The sequence below is a fragment of the Lagopus leucura genome, unplaced genomic scaffold, assembly GCF_019238085.1.
Source record: "Lagopus leucura isolate 7727_CA_CO unplaced genomic scaffold, USGS_WTPT01 Super-Scaffold_1, whole genome shotgun sequence".
Lineage (NCBI taxonomy): Eukaryota > Metazoa > Chordata > Aves > Galliformes > Phasianidae > Lagopus > Lagopus leucura.
The window spans coordinates 6,861,045-6,882,593 of NW_024962250.1; the positions used below are offsets into that span (position 1 = coordinate 6,861,045).

The 21,549-nt window shown below is 46.4% G+C and overlaps 1 protein-coding gene across 10 annotated transcripts in view; it reads left to right on the forward strand.

The window, feature by feature from the left end:
* The first annotated feature begins 547 nt into the window (after positions 1 to 547).
* PHF21A (PHD finger protein 21A) overlaps positions 548 to 21,549 on the forward strand; it is a 124,081-nt gene continuing 103,079 nt past the window's right edge. For 3 of the 10 annotated variants that reach the window (XM_042878810.1, XM_042878994.1, XM_042878719.1), the window contains exon 1: positions 1,203 to 1,282. The gene's annotated coding sequence lies outside the window, so the exon portion shown is untranslated. Of the gene's footprint in view, positions 832 to 1,201; positions 1,283 to 21,549 lie in introns of those variants that run through there. The other 7 variants (XM_042878068.1, XM_042878904.1, XM_042878629.1 and 4 more) reach the window with 5 other exon arrangements.

Sequence of the window (21,549 nt, forward strand, 5' to 3'; positions counted from 1 at the left end):
CCCGAGCGGCGGCGGCCGCCGCCGCTCGGGGGGCGGCTGAGGGAGGCGGCGCGGCGCGGCTCCGGCAGAGTTTGGTGCCCTACTTCACTCTACTTTAGTTTCACTCACTTCACATCCGGGCTTTTTCCCTAGGCAATGGGTGCCGCAGCACAGCCCGTTCCTTAGGCAAAGGGAAATAAATTCGCCGCACCGACGCGTCAAGTAGTCCCCCTCGGGAGGAGGCGGCGCGGCCGCCCCCGCCGGCACGGAGGCGAGGGGACGGCAGGGGCGCTCCGGGAGCGGCGGGGGGGCTCCGAGGGCGGCGGGCCGGACCCCCCCGGCGCGGGGCGGGGGCGGGCGGGGACGCGCTCGGCGGCGCGTCGGGAGCGCGCGTCAGGCAGGCAGGGAGGCCGTCGGCGGAGGGATCCGTCGGCGCGGTGCTGCGGCCGGGCCGGGTGAATGGGATTGAAGAAGAGTTCAGCTTCGCGGCTTGTTTTTGTGTCACAGTTTCTCTCCTCCTGCGCCTCGCCGGCTCCGTGCCTCCCGCCCCGCCCGCCCCCTCCTCCCCGCCGCAGGAGGAGCCCCCCGCGGACAGGGGGAAGGAACAGGACCCCACGGAGGCGAGAGCGAGCGAAGAGGAGGAGGAGGAGAAGGGAGCAACCTACCATCTTCCACTCCCCGCTTAGCTTAAAGAAAGTGAGAGGAGGAGAGAGAGAGAGGCGCCCGGAAGAGGGGCACAGGGAGGCCCGGAGGAGCGGCGGCCCCAGCACCCTCCCCCTATGAAGAAGAGTCCTCCCCCTCGCAGCCAGGTCCTGCCAGGGGGCCCGCCGCCGCCGCACCGCCGCCAGCAGGGTGTAGTATCCCGCCTTCCTCCTCTCCTCCTCCTCCTCCTCCTCCTCCTCCCTGCCCCCCCCCCGACCCCGCCGCCCCCCGCCCCGCGCCCAACTTGCGCCGCAACTTCGCCGCCGCCCCCGGCCCCTCCCCGGGGAGGTGTGTGTGTGTGTGTCTGTGTGTCTGTCTGTCTGTGTGGTTGTGGGGGTGGGGGGGGGGGGGTGCAGCGTCCCGGGGCGCTGCGGCCCCCGGGGCCCCGCCAGAAGTTTGCGGGCGGGGCGAGGAGGAGGAGGGGGACGCGGGGCCGAGGGAGGTGGCGGCCGGGCGGGGGGAGGAGCGGGCCGGGATGACACCGCGCCGGGCCCCCGCGGGAACGAGGGGCTGCGGGCCCGCTCCCTCTGGCCGGGCCCAGCGCCGCGATGCTGCCGGGGAAGTTTGGTGCCGGGCTGGGGGACGATGCCGCTCGCTCTCGGTGATTGATCGTTCGTAGTAAACCCGCTGCCGCAGGCTTTTTTTATTATTTTTTATTTTTATTTTTTTTATTTTTTATTTTTTTTTAATTCTAGTCCTTCCTTCCTCCACCTTCTTTTCATTCGTCTTTGTGGCCCGAGCAGCGGCCGGGAGAATTCCGCTTCTTCTGCAAGTTGTACTCCGCCGGCCGCTGCCCCCGCCCCGGGCCGCCCGCAGCGACGCTCCGCTCCCGGCCCGCGCCGTGCCCCGTCCTCATCGCTGCCGTCCCTGCCCTCCTCCGTGCGTAGGTGGAGCGGCCCTGTGTGGGACTCTGCCATTTGGTGTGTTGGTCGTGTGCATGCTCCTTTCTTCGCTCGTCTCCGCGGTGGTGTTTTCCTTTTTCCCCGCTGTTGTTTTTCTTCCCTTCCTCTCCATTATTCGGAGCTCCGCCGTCGGGCGAGCCGCTTCGCGGCCGCAGTTCCATGCCGGGGCGGGACGGCGCACCTGGGCGCGGGGTGGGTTTGCGGCGGCCGGGTGCGTGAGGTTCTCCCTTCAACTTCTTCTCAAGTGTCAAAAAATGAGGCCGGGAGAAGATGAGCTTCAATATGGAGAGGTTTCCAAGTTCCTAATTCTTGGGGGTGGAGGAAAGAGTGCCATTGGAGAGTGGCTTTTGTTTTCGATTGGTGAACAAATGTCATCGCATTTTGGTCACGTGCTGTAACATTCTTTGTTCGGCTATCAAAGTATGGTATCTACTACACCTGTTCCCACTTTTTAATTGCATGTAACGGTGACTGCCCGCAGACCTGCGGAGAGGCACGTGTCCCTCCCCGCTCCCTTCCTTCCCTCTGCGTGCTGTTTGGGCCTGAGTACCAGCTCCACCATCAACTTTTCTCTGCTATGGGAGGGCTGCATGGACAGGCCGTTGGCGCAGCACCTGCGCGCCAGAGTGCTGCACGGGATGCCGGACAGGGGCAGGCACACACCTGGGCCCGTGGTGTTAGCTTTGCTGGAGTTGCTGTTGCCTGCTGTCAGGGCAGGGGGTGGACAGCCGTGTGCACCACAGGAGGTAACGGGGGCTTGTCATCCTTAGCTGTGTCCTCAGGTGTCAGAAATAAGGGCCGGAGCTGTCTTGTTTACTTTTTGTTTCTGCCTTGTGGCTGTGCTTGCCTGTGACAAGAAGGACGCCTTGCTTCTCACATTGGGCTCCTCCGTGCCTGCCTGGTGTGCGTGGAGCAGGGAAGTGCTGGGCTTTGATGGGGAGAGGCTTGTTTGGAGCTTAATTGGTGCAGGTAGTAGCATTTTTGTGAAAGCCTTGGAAGACTAGGACTGTGATGCCTTTATACCCAGTTAACATGTAACGCTGAAACTTCTATGTTGAGTTTGTTGATGCCTGTTCATATAGCTCTGTAGTTTGTATCCAAACATTGACACTAAGTTCCTAGTAAGACCCGGCTCTTAAACAATCAAAAAGTTCTTAGAACCACCCATGTTAGCTGGAGAAGTTGGTTATCACGCATTAGTAGAAAGATCACAGGGTTTGGGGATTCTGTTTGCATCTGGCATGTTGCATGACAGTTCAGTGGAACTATTTCTTTGAAGGTTTGTTTTTTTTAATTACTGTTTTTAATAAGGAATTCTGTTGCTCAGTAAACGAGACTTTAAATCTGTGTTTGGGGGTGAAAACGAAATGGATTGTGCTTCTTATGTTTTTAAACCTTACAGCCTAACTGTGGTAGACACATTAGATTGTTGTCTGGTAGTTCTTATCATCCAGAAGTTTGGGCTGATACGGAATGAGCATTAAGCAGTGTCCGGATCCTGTGCTGTGTGTGGGACGTCCCTCGGAGGCCTGGAGAGCTGCTTGCCCACAGCAGCAGGAAGGCGCTCACTCAGCACCTGCTGCCAGTGCTGCCCACCCTGCCCCCGGTGTCTGGCCGTGCTGAGCCAGGCAGCTTGGAAGTGGGGTCGGGCTGGGGAGGGGCCTTGGCAGTGCCTGTGGGCTGTAGTTCAGAGTGCCACATCAAGGAATATATATACATTTTTTTCTTTGGGATTATGTTGCTATTATTCATCTGAAGATTTCTATCTGAAAGCTTTTAATCTCTGCTCTTTTTGTGCATCGTGGTCTGGATTTGTTGTGAGGTGGGAGGAGGCATCAGAAGAGGAGGGTTGTTTTCTTCCTGTAGGGAATGAAAATAGAAAACTTCCCTTCGGAGAACTTAAATAGAGAAAAAGAAGGGAGCTGTGAAATTTCTGCAGTTCAAAGAAAAATACGGATGTGTTTTTCCAGCTCCAACAGTAAGATCTCTGCCTTTGGTTTAGGTTTTGTGAAGCTCTGTTCACCTGAGGCCGCTCGGCTTCAGCTGCGCTTCAACTCATTGGGCCTAAAGAGTTCTTACTGCAACTTGGCTGTTTTTAGAGATGAGCTTTTGCCTGTGCGCCTGTTCAACTTTGCTGTAGAAATTCTAATAAAAAAAATCCTCCGACTGGATCTGTGCAGCCGATAAGAATTTTTTAAGCTTTTTTTTTTTTCCTTGGGAAAATAAGAAGTATTTTAGTAGCGCTTCAGAAATTGGGAGTGCAGCTGGAACACTGCAAAGTGAGCGCGGCTATGGCCCAGGCTGTTGGTGCAGTTTGTTTATAATAGTTATAATTGCATATGAATGTGGTGTAACTCCTCAGTTCCTTAGCACTTTGTAGAGGCAGGGTGAAGCTTGTGCAGTGAAGTGGACCGGTCCTGTGGGGATTTGTTTATAAGGGAGATTTCTCTTTCAGCTCCACACCGTCTGTACAGACCTTGAAGGACTATCTTGTTTCTTATGTTAGGGGCGCTTGGCGTGCGGTACAGAAACTCAAGATGAACGTCACGTGAGAAACATATGTTGGTGCTTTAACCTTTTTACTGTTGTTTCGGTTTTGTTGCTGCTTGGTTTTGTTTAAAATCATCCAGAAAGGCCTTCACGGCCTTGCAGGGCTTTGCTTTTTGAAGGGGGCATTGTGGGCAATTCGAGCTGGTCTACAGCCTGGCCTTTAGGAGGGGCTCCTCATGCAGAAGAGCAGTGCTAAAAACCTATTATCAAGCTTGTAACAGTATTTCTTTACTGTCCCCTTCACCCTTTATGCTCACAACTGTGCGGTCACATGCGTGGCTGTGTGCTGGAAGTGTAAGGCTCCACAAAGGCCTGGTTCCTGCATGTTCATGAATTGCCCTTGTTCAATTACTTTGTGCCAGAAAGCAGCTCACATCCTGCTTCTGATGTATTTTAACTACACAAAGGTTACTTGGGAGCAAGCTGTGTACTGGGAAGGTGGGGCAGTGCGCAGGCGGTGCGGGGTGCCGCTGGGGAGAGGGGTAAGGGATGTACCTGCAAGTAGAGGGTGAGCTGAAGGATAGTTTTTATAGGTATCCTACATTAATATTTCATGTTCAGCACAGCGCAACACCGATGTCTGGCTTGTGCCGGTGATAGAAAGATGCGTTATGCAGGCAAAAAAAAAAAAAGAAGTTTATTTACAGCTGGGGGGAAACTGTGTGTTTACTTTCTTATTACAAACACAGTGTCGCTGCAAAGGGGGAAAAAAAATAAAAACCCCACAGAACCTGCATGTTTCTGAGCTGTAAATAATGCATGGCTCCTGGACCTTCCTTACTGTTAAAATTGGTAAAGTATGTTTTTAAGTTGCTTGACTCTACTTTTATGTTAAAACTTTGCAAAAGCGGGGTGCCAAGTGCAGGTATAGATGGCTGCAAAATGTACAAAGAAGTCAGTTATTTTTAGAAATGTTTAGCACTGAGGAAAGGCGTGCTTGTGTAACAATCAGGCTTTAGAGTTGCACTCACCTGTTTTCAAAATAATCTTTAAATCTGTAGAAAGCTCAGAAAGATCCGTTCCTTTGGACTGGGCTGAGTGCTGTGCCTGCTCCCTAACAAAGCTGCAACTTTGCCACCGACCCTTTTGTTTTAACACTTTGATCGTCCTGGGCTTTTGAGGGGAAAAAATGCGCTCCTTGGTCTAGGTTTCTCTGCAGAATTTATTTTGTATTGTGCTGTTTACATGGCTTTAATATCTCCATAGGAATTATCAAGTACCCTGTGCCTTAAAAGCTCTGTGCCGAGGTGGTTTGACCTATTGAACGCTCCTTCTTACCTGAGGTTTCTTGTTCATTGTCACTGCAAACGCTCTCTCTTTGATTACAGATTGTGTGCTCAGAGCATCCTGCAAAAAAAAAAAAAAAAGAAAAAAAAGCTAAAAAGAAAAACCCAAAAACCCCACCAGAAAGCAAACATCACCCCAGCCTGCCGCTCGCTGTTAGCGGTGGAATGCATTTCTATGTGGTACATAAGGAGCGAGGCTCTGCGTAGCGTGAGCTGTCTCGTAGGCCGTGTTCACGCCGCTTCTATTTTAATGCCTGATGCCTTAAAACGCGCGTCTTCCGGCTGCTGCCCTTCCCTGACAGCACCGCGCTCCTAGGACAAAAGGCGGTGTTAGCAAGTTCACTTGTGCTGGTTGCCTCTTAAAATGCTGGGCTGTACCGTTGCGTGTGTAATTAGAAATATGTTTTGAAAACACAGCCGGTGTGTTGTCTTGAATGGGAGCACGGAGACGTGGAGGGGAGGGCAGGTTGGGACCTCTGAGGCGGCCTGAGCCCGGCTGGCTTTGGGCCTGCAGGAGGGGAACAGCACCCAGCAGAGAGCTGTGGTCGGGCTGCTGGCTGCGTCTGTGCCTGCGTGACGTTCGCTGTCAGCGCTAGGGAACGTCCCTTCCTTCCCCTGCTCCCCACCAAGCCTGCTGTCCCACCGCAGGTAACTGCGTGTGTCCCAGAGGCTGCAGATAGTTAATGGGAGAGCACCAGTGGTATCCAAGTCAAGATTTAAATTGTTTTAGTGAAACTTCTGAGTAATCGCAATAATTATTTTCTGTTAAGCTGACTGATAGTAACTATGGCAACAGCTGTCTTTGGCCTATGGACAGTATCACTGTATTGACAAAACCCTCAGATGCTTCTGAGGCCTTTTGCCTATGGGGGCGATGCACTAGGACGTCCGTCAGGTGATGGGGATGCTGCCTTCCCCTCGCTGCAGCGCGGGGCCCTCTGCCTGTTTCCCCGGGTGCTGTGCTCCTGCTCGCTAGCTGACAGCACCGCACAGACTGCTCTTCCACAAAGGCTGGTGAAATGTACTGATCCTTAGAGATGGAATTGCAGGGGCATGTTCCTGTTTCTTTACAATGAGAAAAATCCCGAGCTCGGGAGGAGAAGGAGGAAGAAAACAACAAGGAAGACTTGTTCATTTTGAGCACTGGTTGTTTCCTTCCTCACTAAAACCTTCTTAGAGCAGACTGGTAGGGGGAGCTGCCCTTCCCTTTGCTGAAGTACAACGTATTCTTCTCTGAGGCCTACGCTGAGATGCAGCTATTTAGCGTTCAGCTAAGCTCGGCTGCTTCTTGGAAGAGACGTGAGCTTCTGCTTCAGCGTGGCTCAGAAATGGAGGAAGAGAGCATCTCTTTCCAGCTGACTAAATTCTGGACAGGAAGAATGTGCCCCTCACCAAATGTACTTTTCCTATTGATATTCAGAAGAGTGCTCTTTGAAAACAGGCTTTAGCACTAAAAACATAGCAGTCCTGGAAGAAAACGTACCATCTCTACGTGCAGTGAGATTAAAAAGCCATGCTCTGTTCTGCATCCTTGAAAGTAGCTAAACTGCTGATTTCTCAATTGTCGGATAGCTGACGTGTTTATACTGAAGTCTTTGTCTCCTTAACAGCTCCAGCCTGTGAGTGGTAGCTGCTGGCCCTGCTTACCTGCTGGCTCCCCGTCCCTGTGCGGCGCATGTGTTCTGGCCCGCAGAGGTGTGCAATATGGCCTACAGCTGGGCTCTCTGCTGAACACTGCTTGTGCAAACTACAGGTCCCAGTGTGCTGTGCTCCGATGTTATCTGCAGGCTTGTCTGGGTAGCGATGCACCGCTGCATCTTGGGACTTGTAGTTTGCACACACGGGAGCTTGAGGCTTAGGGTGACAGGTGAAATATGCTATAAATCCTAGAAACTGAATCGTCGCTGCCGTGAGCAATCCCTATCAGTTCAGCTGGCTGCTACTGCTGTGCAGCAGCACATACATTTATCCATGAGTCGGCTTCTAGTCAAGTGGTATCTTTAGGGAGAAGCAAGTGATGAAGTCAGTCCTCCAGCTGCACGTGTGTTTTTATACAAAGAGTACCTAAGTAATTGCATGAATCTCTTGTCTCATCTGTGATTGCAAGTACAGTGTTTGATCTTCTGGAAATTTCAAGGTAATGTTGTGGATGGAAACGTGGCAGGAGGAGGCTCCCCTCTGCTACTGGTGCCTTGTTCCTCCTAAAGTGCTGCTTGGTGCTTACAGCGGATTCTGCCACGGGGAGAGGGCATGTGAGCAGCTCTTTGCCTGCCAAGACCTGACTTCACTGTGCGGCTGCTTCAGCTGGAACCATGAGGGCACAGGGAGGCGTGCTGCTTCCCTGCCATGGCAGTTAGTGACATCACTGTTGTCACCACGGGCGCATGGAATCCCCAGTTCCTGTGTTGGCAGGTGAGGCCAGAAGCACGTTGCGGCCAGTGCACTTGTCTCACTGCGCTTCAGCTCTGGCCATTGAGCTTGGATTCACGTGGAGCTCACGTTGAAGAAAGCGAAGCATTTCTGGAAAGGAGATAGAGGAATAGGAGCGTTCAGAAAGGTGGTTTGTTTGTTTGTTTTTGTTGTTGTTTTGTATCCATAAGAATTACTGGTTTTCCTGTTGACTTATGTTGAGTGGGACTTGCTGCAGTTAATGTGGACATTAATAGGATTTCAGTTGTTAGGCCTGTAGCAAGTTTAGTATTTGCTGTGGTCTTGTGTGCCAAGTCTTGGATACTGCAGTTGTCTTAATTTTGAAGTAAACAAGTGCTTAGCTTTAACTCTTGATTCCAATTTATTAGGTCAATTTGTAAGTTCTGAAGTTTGTGGGAAATAATAACCAAAAAAGGCTTATCATTAAGTGCCAAGCAATACCAAATGAGCCTTTTTCATGTTTTTGAAGAGTTTAATTAGAGTTCCAGTCCTGTAAAAGTTCCTGTGTGTTTTACTTTAAGCTGTGCATAAGTCTGAATGTCTAAAATCAGTAGTAGTGCGATCAGGCCCTCCAAACGTTTACAATTGCAAAGTAGCTTCTGTGCATCCACCATAACTAGCTTATATCTAGGTCTGCATGGCAGAATTCTTCTCTGTGAAACTCATGCAACTCCAATCAATATGAATTTAAAGCCTGTACTTCCTTTGTAGTCGTGCGAAAAAAGAAAGTTGACAAAAAAAGCTGCTTTCTCCTTCACCTGTACAAATTTTAAATGTGACAGATATTTAGGTACTGATAGCTTCTTCGAGGCTGGGGATGTATTTTGTCAGCACTGATGGCTTGTATGGGCTGTACTTTGCTGACACCTCTGTTTAAAACAGATGGAAATCAGTGAAATCCATACCCAAAACCTTGCGTGTGCTGTGACAGTTAATAGTGTTTGCTGATGGCAACGTAGTTTTCTGTAAGGATTCGCAGCCGGTGGAGAGCAAGCTGCTGGCAGGTCACACAGTTAGCTAAATAGTTACTATTGGTGTATTGACATAATTAGAATGCTGTTATTGTTGCAGTGCAAGGATGAAAATCCCTTCTCTACTTGGAACCACACAACTGGCAGAAGAAGAAACTGAGATACATCCCTATGTAGTGGAATGGTGATGCATCTTGTCCTTCAAGGATGTAGTACCCTCTGTGCAGAGCCTGTGCCCCTTGTAACGCTGCTGTATCAGGGTATTCGAGATAAGGAATATAGGTAATAGGGATGTACAAAAGCATTTGGTGCATAGCTTACAGAGCAACTCCTCTGTAAGTATCTCTTATCTCATAAGAGCAAACGTGTCCTGATCTGGGAGGAAATTCAGGCCCTGCTGAAGTCAATGGGAAGTCTGCTTTTGGATCAGGAGTGCCATGGGTGACTTCATTTCCTCCCCCCTCTGAAGGTAGTTTCAAAGGGCTGCAGCCCCTAACAGGGTTTGAAGAATCTGGCTTCTGTTTCTGATGTTGCTGCTGGCCCTTGGATCTCACACCAGTTACTTTGTGTGCCTGTGTCTTTGCTGCTCCTTTAAAAAAGTGACTAATACTGAGCTCCTGTAAAGCTTTGTAAGAACGTGGAATGTATTTATTCAGAGCTTTTGCTTAATGTGCTAACACAACAAAATTTTACATGAAAGCCAGAAATTAGTCCTTGACATGTCCGAGGATTTGTCTCTGTCTCTTCTTTTTTGCCAGTATGACCAAAACTGCTCCAGTTGAGGTGATCAGTCTTAAATTTGCATAACCTGATGTGTGATGGATTTTAAAAATCATAATTAAAACCAGACAACAACAAAAGGCACTCAAAAAAGAAAACAACTCCTACACCTCTAAGAACCCTTTTTCATAACCTTGTAGAAGGGCTATGATGTCCTGTGCTAACAATGAAACTTTGGCTAGTTTGGATCAGGCCTTAGCTTACAGTAATTGTCCCTGATAAACTCTTTATCGTGTAAATCTTGTTGCGTGTGCAGTATGAATTTGCTGTGTTAAGGATGCTCTTGTCAGTGACTCTGAGTGGAAAGGATGTGGCAACCCGAGCTTCCTTTGCTACCCTTTCAGATTCTGTTCTGGTCAGGAATACACCGGGAAGGACTAGAACAGTTTTTGCTGTTTCTGGGCATGAGGTAGCTCTCCTTGAGCCAGCTGCAATTCTTTTCCCTCTCCCAAAGGTGAATCCCATCATACCTCTTATTCTTCATTATCAGAAAATCCTGCCGAAACGGCTGGATTTATCACCATGAGACTTATTTCAGAATCAGTCTGTTTCCATTGCCTGCCTGCTTTGATATGTTTCACCAGCTTTGCTTTTCCTTTGAACTTCAGGCTTTAAGTACACGTGGAAATCTCCCCCTTCTCATAATTATTGTGAGTTCTTAATACTGGATGTCAATTTCTTCTAGACTTCAAGCTTGCAATGTACTTGCAGTGTTTTCTCCCAGCTTACTTCTTGCAGGAATGGTAGTTGGCTGTCTGGCTGTTGGCGCAGAGCTCTAATAGGTTGTGCTGTGTTTAACTGAATCACGTGTCTGTTCCTGTGATGATGAGCTGCAAATTTTGCAGCCAGTCAAAATGTGATGCTGTTGGTCTGTTCCATCTAAATGCACGCTCTGGGCTGGTCCCTGGCTGGATGAGCAGTATCCCCTCGGCTGTGGGGTTGATTAGTTCAGTGCAGATCTGTGCCTGCACTAATTAATGTAAGCACCACGAGTTGTTTAGGATTGCTGTTGTCATTGCTACAGAACTGCATGAGTGGGAAGACTGATCTTAGATTTGCTCCTTGCTGGTGTAAGATAAGCATGCCTGATTCCTCAGAACTTTGGACATCCTTTCTGTTTTCTCTTTTCTAACTTAATCTGCCTCCTCTGCCTCTTGGTTTTGTCCCAGACTATTGGTTTTCTGTATGCTGAGTAAATTTTTGGTGTAATGGATGATTACAGCATTGTTCCTGTAAGCTGACTTACTCAAAAGCTTTTAAAAACTTTTACTAAGGAAGTTGATGGATATCTTAAATCCCTGCTTCGCATGTGTGGAAAGTATTACATATGAGGCAAGCCTTTATTTTCTCTCAGGTCCGTCAGACTCCTGTGTCTTCCTCAAGAATTCTTGCATAATGTGGGAAAGGTGATAAAATACTATCCATGCATTTTTTTCCCTACATTTTTGCTGCTTTTCATTTGAAATTTGTTTTAAGCTATGAAACATCCCTTGTGTTGTTTGATATATATACATTTTTTTTCTGTGTTGCTTTTGATGCTGTAATCTTTGGTAGTCCAGACTCATATGGTCTGCTTGGGGATCAGAGGTTGTGTTAGAAGGGGCTTGACGTCATGCAATAAGCTTTCACATATGTTTCTGGTCCTCATATGGCTCCCACACTCCCCCCCAACGTCGTGTAATGACCAGAGTCTAAATAGAGAGAAACCGAGATTCTGAGGGTTTTTTTTTTTTCCCCTCTGTGGGATTTAACAAACAAAAACCCTTAAAACAGCAGGAAGAGGACTATGTGAGGATGAGGTAATGAAAAGAGCACATAAGAATTCTTGTGTGTGTGGAGACAAATGTGTTTAAACATCTTTTCTAGCACAGCAATAGGACTGTTAAAAATCTGGGCACTAAATTTTATGGAAAAGAGTTAGTTCAAAGAAGTTGCAGTAAGAATGGTCACCGCACTGATAGCACAGTAGTTCTGTGATCATGAACGTTGCAAGTGTCAGTCCTGGCAACACGGTTGGAGGCTCTTGGTGCTGCTGTGGTACACGCAGCATTAGTTCAGTACCCTGTGCTGTTCAGCCTCATCTGGCTGTCTGCCCTCTTGCCGTGTGGCTGCTGTCTCCCATCTCCTAGGACAGCTTTGCGGTGGGGCACTCGTGTCTGTGGAACCAGAGGATGCCAGGAGAGCAGGTTAAGGTTATACTGATGCTGATGTGAAGGCATCTGAAAGAGGGGTGTCCCTCAGCAGGACGTTAGTGCCTTCTGCCCTGGGTGAAACCCTGCGGAGATGGCTCCTGGCTCCATGGGAGCAAAAATCACATGAGGGAGGGGGATGATTGACTATGTCAGATTGCTGATCCTTTAGCTTAGAAGGTGCAACCATGCCATGTTCTGTGAAACATTTTCATTCTCCATCAACATTGGGATTTATCTATAAAAGTGGACACAACTGCATGATAGCATTCCCACTCCAAGGAAACAATCAGTTAAAAAACTGTGGCAGTCAGTAAAGCCATATCTTGGACAATGTTTTTAATGTAGCAGAAGTCTACTTTCACTCTATGGGAGTCTTGTACCCAGCCTTTTTTTTCCCCATTGAACACTAATTTTGTACTTGTGTGATTCCATGTTAGATTGGCAGGGATTCTGTGCTGTGTTTACATGATCTATCATGTGTGTGTAAATCTTTTTACTTATATTGAATAATCATGGTTTTGAGAAGAAAAGAACTTCTATTAAGTGTATGATGACTTGAGTCCTTCCTTTCAGATTAGCGACTACCTTCAGTACTCCCACACTGAGTGTGACTATCCCAGCTACAAATACCATTCTCCAAATGCTACAGTTCACATTTGTGAGCTTATGAGGGGAAGAAAAAACAGAAGGCTTCTAAGGGGTGAGAATGGAGAACGTAAAAGGGAAAGGGGAGGCAAGATTTGATACCTGTGCCTGTAGTATGTACAGGGAGCAGCAAGTGTCAGCTGACTGGAATGTAGGGGAAGGAAGACGAGAGCACATCAGTGTAATAATTTTGGAGTGCTTCCTGTTGACTTGTTAATACTGCATGGTATTTGGCCCAGGCGATCCGTTGTTGTGAATCAGCACAGTTTATTCACTGGAGTATAGGTGTGCCTGTCGTTATTTGAGAATCTGCTTCACTTGAAAGATAACAGGTCAGTCTGGTGAATATTATCATTGCTGTGTTTCAGATTAGACGCTGAGGCAGAAATGAGTTCATTTATTCTGCTTTGCTATGTGTTTGTTGAAGGCTTTAACCCAGAAGCAGAGGCCTTCCCTCTTGCGTTTAATTCAGGAAACTGCCCACTTCCTTCAAGTCCTGACTGTTGCTGCAGCACAAACAGAAACAAGCTTAAAGGCAATCTACTGATCATGTATGGGTGGTGTACAAATAAGCAGTGCTTGCCCCAGAGGAGGTGAGACTCTTATAAAACAGATCATACAAAATATGGAAGGTACTTTTGTTTTTGAAGTTTGGGATATATTCTCATACTAGGTTATCTTGGATTGAAGGAAAAGTAGGCGTTTGAATAAGAAATGGAGACCTTATGGTGCATAGGGGAGATTATGATTAATAGATGAGAATTTGAAATCCTATGGGAGTGTGGAGTTGCATAGATAAGGCCCGCTGCCCAGAAAGAGGCAGAATTAAGTTCTGCAGGGCTTGAAAAAATATCAAAAGGTGGTGGTGGTTGTTGCTCCTGGATCATTTATTTATTTATTTATTGGTCCCCCTTTCTGGCTCTCCCTTAGGCAATAGTAGAATTAGCCCCCCAAAAAATTGCAAATTCCCATGCAAGTGTGGTTATGTTTCTACAGATACCGTTACATATTCTTAATGCACCCAGAGGGTCAGAGTTAAGGTTGGTACTTGCATTTACTGAACTGAAACATCTCCAGGATGCACTTTGCCTATGATCAGTGTGTGAATGCTTCCGTTATCTCCTGTGCATGATAATATCACTATGTTTCTGTATCGTGTTTTATGAGTCTGGGACAAAGGACTTAACGTAGTCAGTTGCATGAAGCAGTTCAATGCACAGCAAAAATAACCAGGTTCAGTGTTGAAGTCTTAGCTGCTTGGTAAACTATTCAGTACGTAGCTGATGTGAGCAGAATTCTACAGCTGTCCCATGTGAGCACTGCTGAGAGTCAGGTATCTTGCTCCATGAATCTGGACAACCCGCTTTTCCAAGTGGAGAATCAGCAGCATCGGCAATGCTCAGATTTCAGCATTTATCCCAGCCGCTGGGTCCAGCTCTGCTTCCACTGACTCTTCTGGTGCTGCTCAAAGAAGTTAGATTCCAATGCAAACATGAGAGATCCGGCTCCCTTTCTGTTATATACCTCAGCATCTAGAGTAAAGCAGCTCGCTGGAAGGCGTGAGTCTGGTGTTTCAGACTTCATGGGATTGATAGCGTTAGGCTTTGGTGTGGTGTTCAGTAATAATCATTCAAATTTGTGTCTCTTATTCTGAAGCGTCTCCAGGTATGACCCCAAATTTCACATAAGCTGTACTGCTTGTGGTATCTGCCAGCGTCTTAGGGTATTTGTAGAGAACAGGAACTCTGATGTGTGCTCTTCCAATGTCTTGTTAGTCATTCGTGTTTTGAGGCGCTGGTTCTGCATAAGCCTTGGGTTGACGTTCAGCAGTAAACTGTTTTAGTAGTCTCTTACTGAAGTGTTTTTATGTTGTGACATCTCAACTCTGTAACTGTGGAGACAGTTTCAAGGCCAAATACAAGGCAACTTGAGTAACTGCCGTGTCTCATTCATTACTGTACAATGTGAATTCTGTGAAGTAAATTCTTTGTTTTTTGCTGATCTCTTGAGTTGTAGATTGAAACTTCTCAGAGTATCTTCTTGTGTTAACACTTTAGTGACCGGCACACTGCTTCAGTTAATTTGTGTGCTGTTAATCCCATCGACATCAGCACTGCTTAATGAAATAATGTTTCCAAAATAATCTTCAGAGATATTGCCTTGACATTAAAGGCCTGAGATCTGCAGGGTTTGTGTTAGCTGGTGCTGCATTTTTACAGAGAGAAAGCTTTGAATTCTTGTTCTCAGTGTTGCCAAAGAAAGCAGCCTGCTTTGTGTGCATGCCTCAGAGAAACATGAAGTAGAAGAACATGAGAGCAGTGTAAGGGTGGAAAGGTCAGTTTGCATCATGGCTACGACCAGTTGCTTGGAATGGCAGCACGTGGGTGTAAGTCTGGAGACATCCATGCAGTTGTCCACTTCTTCCTTCGTCTCCAAACAGCCTAATGTGGGAAGAGAAGATGCCTTAAATTTATCACCTGTATTTTGGAGTGGATCTGAATCAACTGGATGTTCCTAAATACTAGTTGTAGTGTCACCTGACCTTGGACTTAGGAGGAGAGCTAGAGGATAAATGTTTGCTTTTATTATTCAGGACATTTGGAAGTTCGCTTGGTACTACTGGGAATTCTTACACCTTGGTGCTCAGTGAGGGATGTGACAATTCAGAAGAAAAGTTACTCATCCAGGTTCTGCATCTGGAAGACAGATCATGCATCTGTGACAGGCTTTACTGATGGGTTGGAGAGATTTTGTCCCATGAATTATCAGTGGAAGCGCCAAAATGTGAATAAGTTCAGTAGAAACACATGCTAGGATTAAATCCTCCTTCAGTTCTCTTGGGGATGCCAGAAATTCGACCTGAAATGTTCAGCCTATGACAATGCAAAGTACAAGAACGGCTAGTAAATCTGAGGTTCCCAACTACAAATAAGAGGGGCAGTTTCTTTGAGTTGTTGGTTTGTAGTGCTGCTTGTTGCCTGTGTAGTTGGCGCAAATGATCTTTGGGATGACAAGGGCATTATTTTGCTGATTCCTCCTTCACAGCAGGACCAGCTCCAGTGCCATTACTGGCTGAGGTAACAACCCTCTCTCCCTGAAGAAAACAAACAAAAAGCAAAACCAAATGGATGCAAACAACAACAACAAAAAAAGCAAAACACCCAACTTGTGGTCCCATTAGCAGAAGGTTATTTAAATAGAATGGTACTACCCACTATGTAAAACAAAGACACAACATAGAGCAGCTTTTATTTTATGTTTTTGCATAACCTAAAGAAATCTTTCATGTAAACTGGATCATGATCAGCTCTCTCACTGGTGTAGCTGAGCAGTAATTTTATTCAGGCTTTGTTTGTGTCTTTGTGAAACTGATCACAAAGCTTCTGTTTTTTCTTATGTGTTTTGTTTTGTTTTTTTTTTAACGTGATACTTGCTTGTTCCGGATAAAGATGATAAGCTTATTGGGCACATCCATCTTCATCTTGCTGCCTGCAGCAATACTCAGAGGTGGCATATATGGGACGCTTGCTTTGTTTTCCAGACCCTTAGTAATTTGGGCTCTAGAAAATGGAAGTTCTGTGGCAAGATTTGCAGACAGAGACCTGCTTGTTCATCCTGCACGGCTCTCAGCTTGGCTATCTTCTAAAGCTCATCTGTCAGAAGAGGAGGAGGCTGACAGTGATGAGAAGGCAGACGTTCCCCAAATTGTTTAGGCAGTGCTTTCTAGCAGAATTTGAGGTACTTTCTATCAGAATTCTATTCCGTATTTGTCCTGGGCCTCAGCTTGGGGTGATGCGTTTCCTTTAGCTGGATTTCCGTGTTAAAAAAGAGAGCATCCAGTCCTGCTCCAGGGTCAGGCAGGACTGATGACTTCGGCAAGTTTCGTTTTCTTGGAGAGGAGTCAGGCATTCATCTACGTGTTCCCTTGGAATCCATTGGGTCAGGAGATCTTCAGTCAGCTGAGAAGAGGCCAAATCGCTGCCAGCCTTAAATGGGTCCTGGCAATTTTTCCAGCAACCGTCCATGGTTTGTTTAGTGCTGCGTTCTGGCTTTCTGGGCCTTCCTTCGTTAAGGGACTAACTGCCTGAATCTCCTTGGGCTGACATCCTGGTTGGTGAGGGATTTCTAGGAGATTTATCAGTAAAATGGACTACGTAATAAAAAATAATAATATATATATATATATTCAAGGATGTGGCTTTTTTATGTCTTTTACTGATGCATTATATCACGCACTAGGCATAAAACAGTTTGGTTTCTGCTTCAGAGGTTGCAATTTCTGTTTTCAGTGTTACGTGCTTGAATTATAGCCTGGTTTATTTACCAAAAGAACCAACCTCCAAAGCAACCCAAGACACGCTGGTACGGCTGCTCAATGTGATTATATGTAAGAACGAACATGCTGCAGAGGACCAAATGTCCATCTCATCCAGCATCTTGCCTTTATCAGCGGCCAGCAGCAGCAGCTGACTGAACAGCATAGGAAACGGAGGAAGGCTGTCAGCTGCTGAAATATTAACGGAGTAAATTTGTGACAGACACTTGTTCAGCCACTGCCTGAGATGGAAACTGTGTTTGGGCAGCTACACCGAGAACAGCAACTTCAAACTAATTATAAGTGAACTTGATGGCTTTTTGGACTCATTTATATTTGTTGCTCCCAGTGCTCCACAGCAGCAAGCTCCAGGCAGTTTCACCACATTTCCTGTGTGTGGGGCTGGTTGATGTTGAGGGAGCCAGTCCCACTCAGCAACGTGCTCTCCGGTTGTCGTTGCTCTCCATGCCACTGTAACTCCGTTTTGAGGTGGAGTGTCCAGAGGTACAGATAGCACGCATCACAGCAAATTGTTCCCTGTTTTGTTCTTAGCTGTGTTTCTCATAAATGCTGAGATATTTTTTTTTCCTGACTTTCTGCTGCTGGGAGCTGAACTTTGCTTGCAACAATCTCAAGATCTTTCTCCTGAGTAGTATAGTTAAGGCTCCTTGTGTATTTATAGCTAGGGTTATTTTTTCCCTCTGTTACTCTGTACTTGTCAATGCAGGATAATAAAATGACAAAATAAATTATTTGGTACCATCAGATCTGCTATAACTCTGAAGTTTTTCTTTCATTCTAACTTTGTGCAGTAATGGGAATTGTCATAATGCCCTCACCCTCTGCTTTTGCCAGATTAGTCACAAATACACTCACAGGCTTAGTGCGATCCTTGCCACGGTACCTCTCCTGCTGTATGACTGTTCAGTGTTCTGTTTTCAGTCTTTTAGTATATTCTTTAAGAGGAGAAGGTACCCTCATGGATTTTGCCTTAAGGTGATGTGAAGTGTACAAATTGGTTCACCTTTCCCTTTTAGATGCAACGTGTGTTGTACGAACTCTCCGCTGGTCCAGATGTATGTATTGCAGTGCCCCTTTTCCTTTGCTTTGAAGTTGGATATCCAGGAGCTTTGTATCATTAAGTCTCAGCCTGCTATATTCTCCAATCAACACCTAGGAGACAGCATTCTCTAGAGATGGGATTTCTGTGCACCATAGTTTTAATGGCTGCTGCTTTGTAAGCTTGGTGTTATGACTTGCATTACGTCCTGTAGGTAGCATCATCCCTGCATCTCTTTTTCAGTTCTTTCCTCGTTGTCTTGTATTTTTAACTCAGTCTGTTGTGTTTTTGTTATGACCAGCTGTAAGTTTAGTTTTTGAATAAGCATCAAGAATCCACTGCCTATCTCTCCTATGGTTTTCTCAGTAGGATTTTTGTAGCTTTCTCTGAAACTCTGATTTTAAAGCCAAAACTTCTCACTCACTCGACACTGATCTCGAATAGGGAATGTTATTGGTTTTAAAGCAGTTTGGCTGTCAGGTGAATAGCAGGTTTTAAATCTCATAGGTTTAATCCTTGTTTAGCAAAAACACCCCAGTGTGATTTCTGGGGGGTTTTTTTGTATTAAGGAGTCACATTTTTTGTGAAGTGTGTGAGCAGACGTTTTCAGGGAAGAAGTATTTCTGGAAAGTAACGCTTCTTTGATTACTGTGTTTCTAAATGTGAATTTACTTTTCTCCTGCTGCTATAGGAATTGGCTGGGGAATGTTGTAGTTAGGCTGACAGTGTAGTATGTGTGTCCTTTCTTACCATGTCAGAGAAGCTGGAAGAAGGGCTGAGACAGACACTTGTGTCCAGAAGACTGCTAGCCTGGAGGGCAAGATGACTGATGCTTCGTGTATGAACATGCAGATGCGACATCCACGCTGTAACGCTTTCTCCGCTGCAGGAAAATTGCATCCTTCAGCCTTGCTCGCAGTCCCACAGCTCTGCACACATTTGTAGACATCAAAGTGGTTTATTAGATTATTGTTGGAGGAGTCAACCCCCTCTCAGCTTCTTTCAATTTGTGCATTTAGTAATTTGAATTGCAATCTTACATTATTATAGTCAGAAGCTCATAGCAGTTTGTGCTGTTGTGTGGATGCATACTTGCAGTGCTTGGCAAGTTGTAGGAAGATGGTTTTTTTTTTTTTGGTAGGTTAGTATTAATCTGCTGTGGAATTTGAGCAGTCTGTAGTGTACTGTGTGACTGCAGTGGGAAGCTAATAGCTGCAGAAAGTTCAATTCATAAAAATGATTGGTATCTTGCCTGCTTGTGTAAGAACTTGAATGCAAGTTTTGGAAAAGTGGAACTCATTATTTTAGATGTTTATGAATGGGAAACTTAAGTGATGTTTTTCTGTTGTTTTTGTAATCTAAGCAACAGAAGCTTGCTTGGGTTTCTGCCTCAGCAAACCATTATTTGTTGTATTAATGAACTTTAGACACTGCTAAAACATATGGAACCGGGAATTAATCCTTCTGTTATTGTAAGGCAGGTATTACTATTAACAGAGTGTTTTTATTTGGAAGATGAAGTGCTGTAAGCATCTCGACAGAGACTCTTCTAATGAACTGGGTTCTGAAACTAGCAACACGTGCTACTGCTGAGCCACAGCCCTTTTGTCTGTTCACTGAAAACACCATCCTAGTCTCTTTAAGGGGAAGGGGAAAAGAAGTACTTCCTAGCATTCTGCCTTCTTCCAGGGCTGGAGCTTGAAGTGTGTATGGAAGGATGACATACAAGCCACTTCCCCCATAGAACCAGTGCCAGATATTTTGTGCTTCTTAATGCAACTAGAGAAAATAGAAAGGGCTGAAATAATTGGAATTCTTAATGTTTCTCCAATAGATGATATGAAAATATGCCATTTAGCGCAGGTTAAAATGGCAGCAGGGACTATTACTCACTAGGAGCAGCTTCTGAGACGTTAACTGCCTCTTGTTTTAGCGTTCTTAAAAATGCCCTGTTTGTTTTGGGAACTTAGACACCTCCTGCCTGGTACAAGGATGTCTATTTTTCTTGCAACAGAAAGGGCAGAAAAAAGGGTGTGGAGAGTGATATCTTCATGCTCTCCTTCCTCCTAGGGCAGGTGTTTCTTGGAAGAGGAGGGAAAAAGCGTACTTTGCAATGCAGATCTGGTATATTGTACAGGAGGAAGGAAAGAGAAGCTTGGATTTTGAGGTCAGTTGACAAACTTCCAAGGGGGAAGAAAGAATAGGTTTTCCCAAGATGGGTACATAAACTTGTTCTCGCTTTTCTGTTTTTGTGTTGCATGTTGTTTAATTATGAGCTCAGGGTTTCTGTTGCACTGAGTGAGTAAATCACTGCTCAAGTAATTACATATATTAAGCAAAAAAGTTGTGTGTACTCTGGCTCTGGACTGCCTGGGAAATCTTTGTTTTTTTGTTACTTTTTTTTTTTTTATTGCTGTGGGTTGTTCCCTGGAAGGAACAAGCTGTTGTGTGGTTGTGTGTTGGTTTTTTGGTCTGCTTTGTTTTGTTTGTTTGTTTTTTTCTGGGAGAAGAAAGAGTGTAGTGAAACCATTTTTGTTTAAACCTCCAGTATTCAGATGAAATGGTGGTAAGTACAGAAACACACAAGACTCGGTGTTCTTTAGTTGTACTGAAGGTTGTTCATTGTTGTTGTATGCCAGTGTCTTTCTGACCTCCAGGATGTTACCTGTTGAAGCTGAATGGTAAGGCTTGATCTGTACCTTGGCTTATGCTGTTGTGTTTCCTCAGTGGCTTTGTGCGAGTCTTGTGAGACTGTTGAATCCAGTGCTTTACCCAAAACATCATTCAGGGTAAAGATATTAGGAAAATGTTTTTTTAATCTCAGTCTTTCCTGGGTGACAAAACTCCCTCCGCCCAAACCTGGGCTTTGCCGAGCTAAAGATAGATAAGGAATCCTGGGAGAAGAAAAATGATGAATTAAGGGAAGTAAAAGCCTTAAAGTAGTTGTCAGGATGGGATTAACCTGACAGAGAAATTGAGTTCTCTGTAAGAGAACACTTGAGGTACTCGGGCCACCACTTAATTGCGCTTTTCATTTAATAGCTTTGTAGGAAAATAAACAGGAGAGTGAGGAATTGGTGTTGGAGGAGAGAGAAATCTGTGGATATTAAACCAGCTCCGAGCCTGTGTTGTGCATCTTTAGAGAACGGGGAAACGTGAGTGCTGGGAGGCGGGCAGGAATGGAGCTGGCAGAGGGGATTTCTCCCCTCCACAGAGGTGTGCTGCAGGAGCCACAGGGCAGCCCGGCAGGCGGTCCTGGTGCGCTCAGGGATCAAACGGCGGCAGCCATCGGTGGCTCACAAGCTGCAGGAAAGCAGCTGTGGTAAAGAGCAAGAGCGAGGGCCAAGCCTCGCACAGTAAACAGCTAATTCCCTCTGTTTTGTTTGTTTATTTCCACTGTGGGCATTGTAGTTTGAGAAATCAGAACAGAAGCGCTGATGCTGGAATAGCCTGGGAGGGAAGCAGGGTGAAGGGGCAGCCCGGGGTCTGCAGGCAGCAGTGCGGGCCCAGCGGCCGTAGGCCCGGTGACAGCTGTGTCGGAGGCTGCAGGAAGGCAGTGCTTGTTCTGTGCCTGTGCTGCGCTGGGAGCGCGTACAGCCTGTGTGCTGAGCACCAGCAGCAGCTCCGAGAACGCGCTAAGGGCCCTTCTCGTCACGCTGTCATCGTGGGATGGAGGGGGAGAGAAAGGAGCTTTCCGTATTCCCTTCAGCCTAGAGTCAGAAACAAGCACGTTTTGC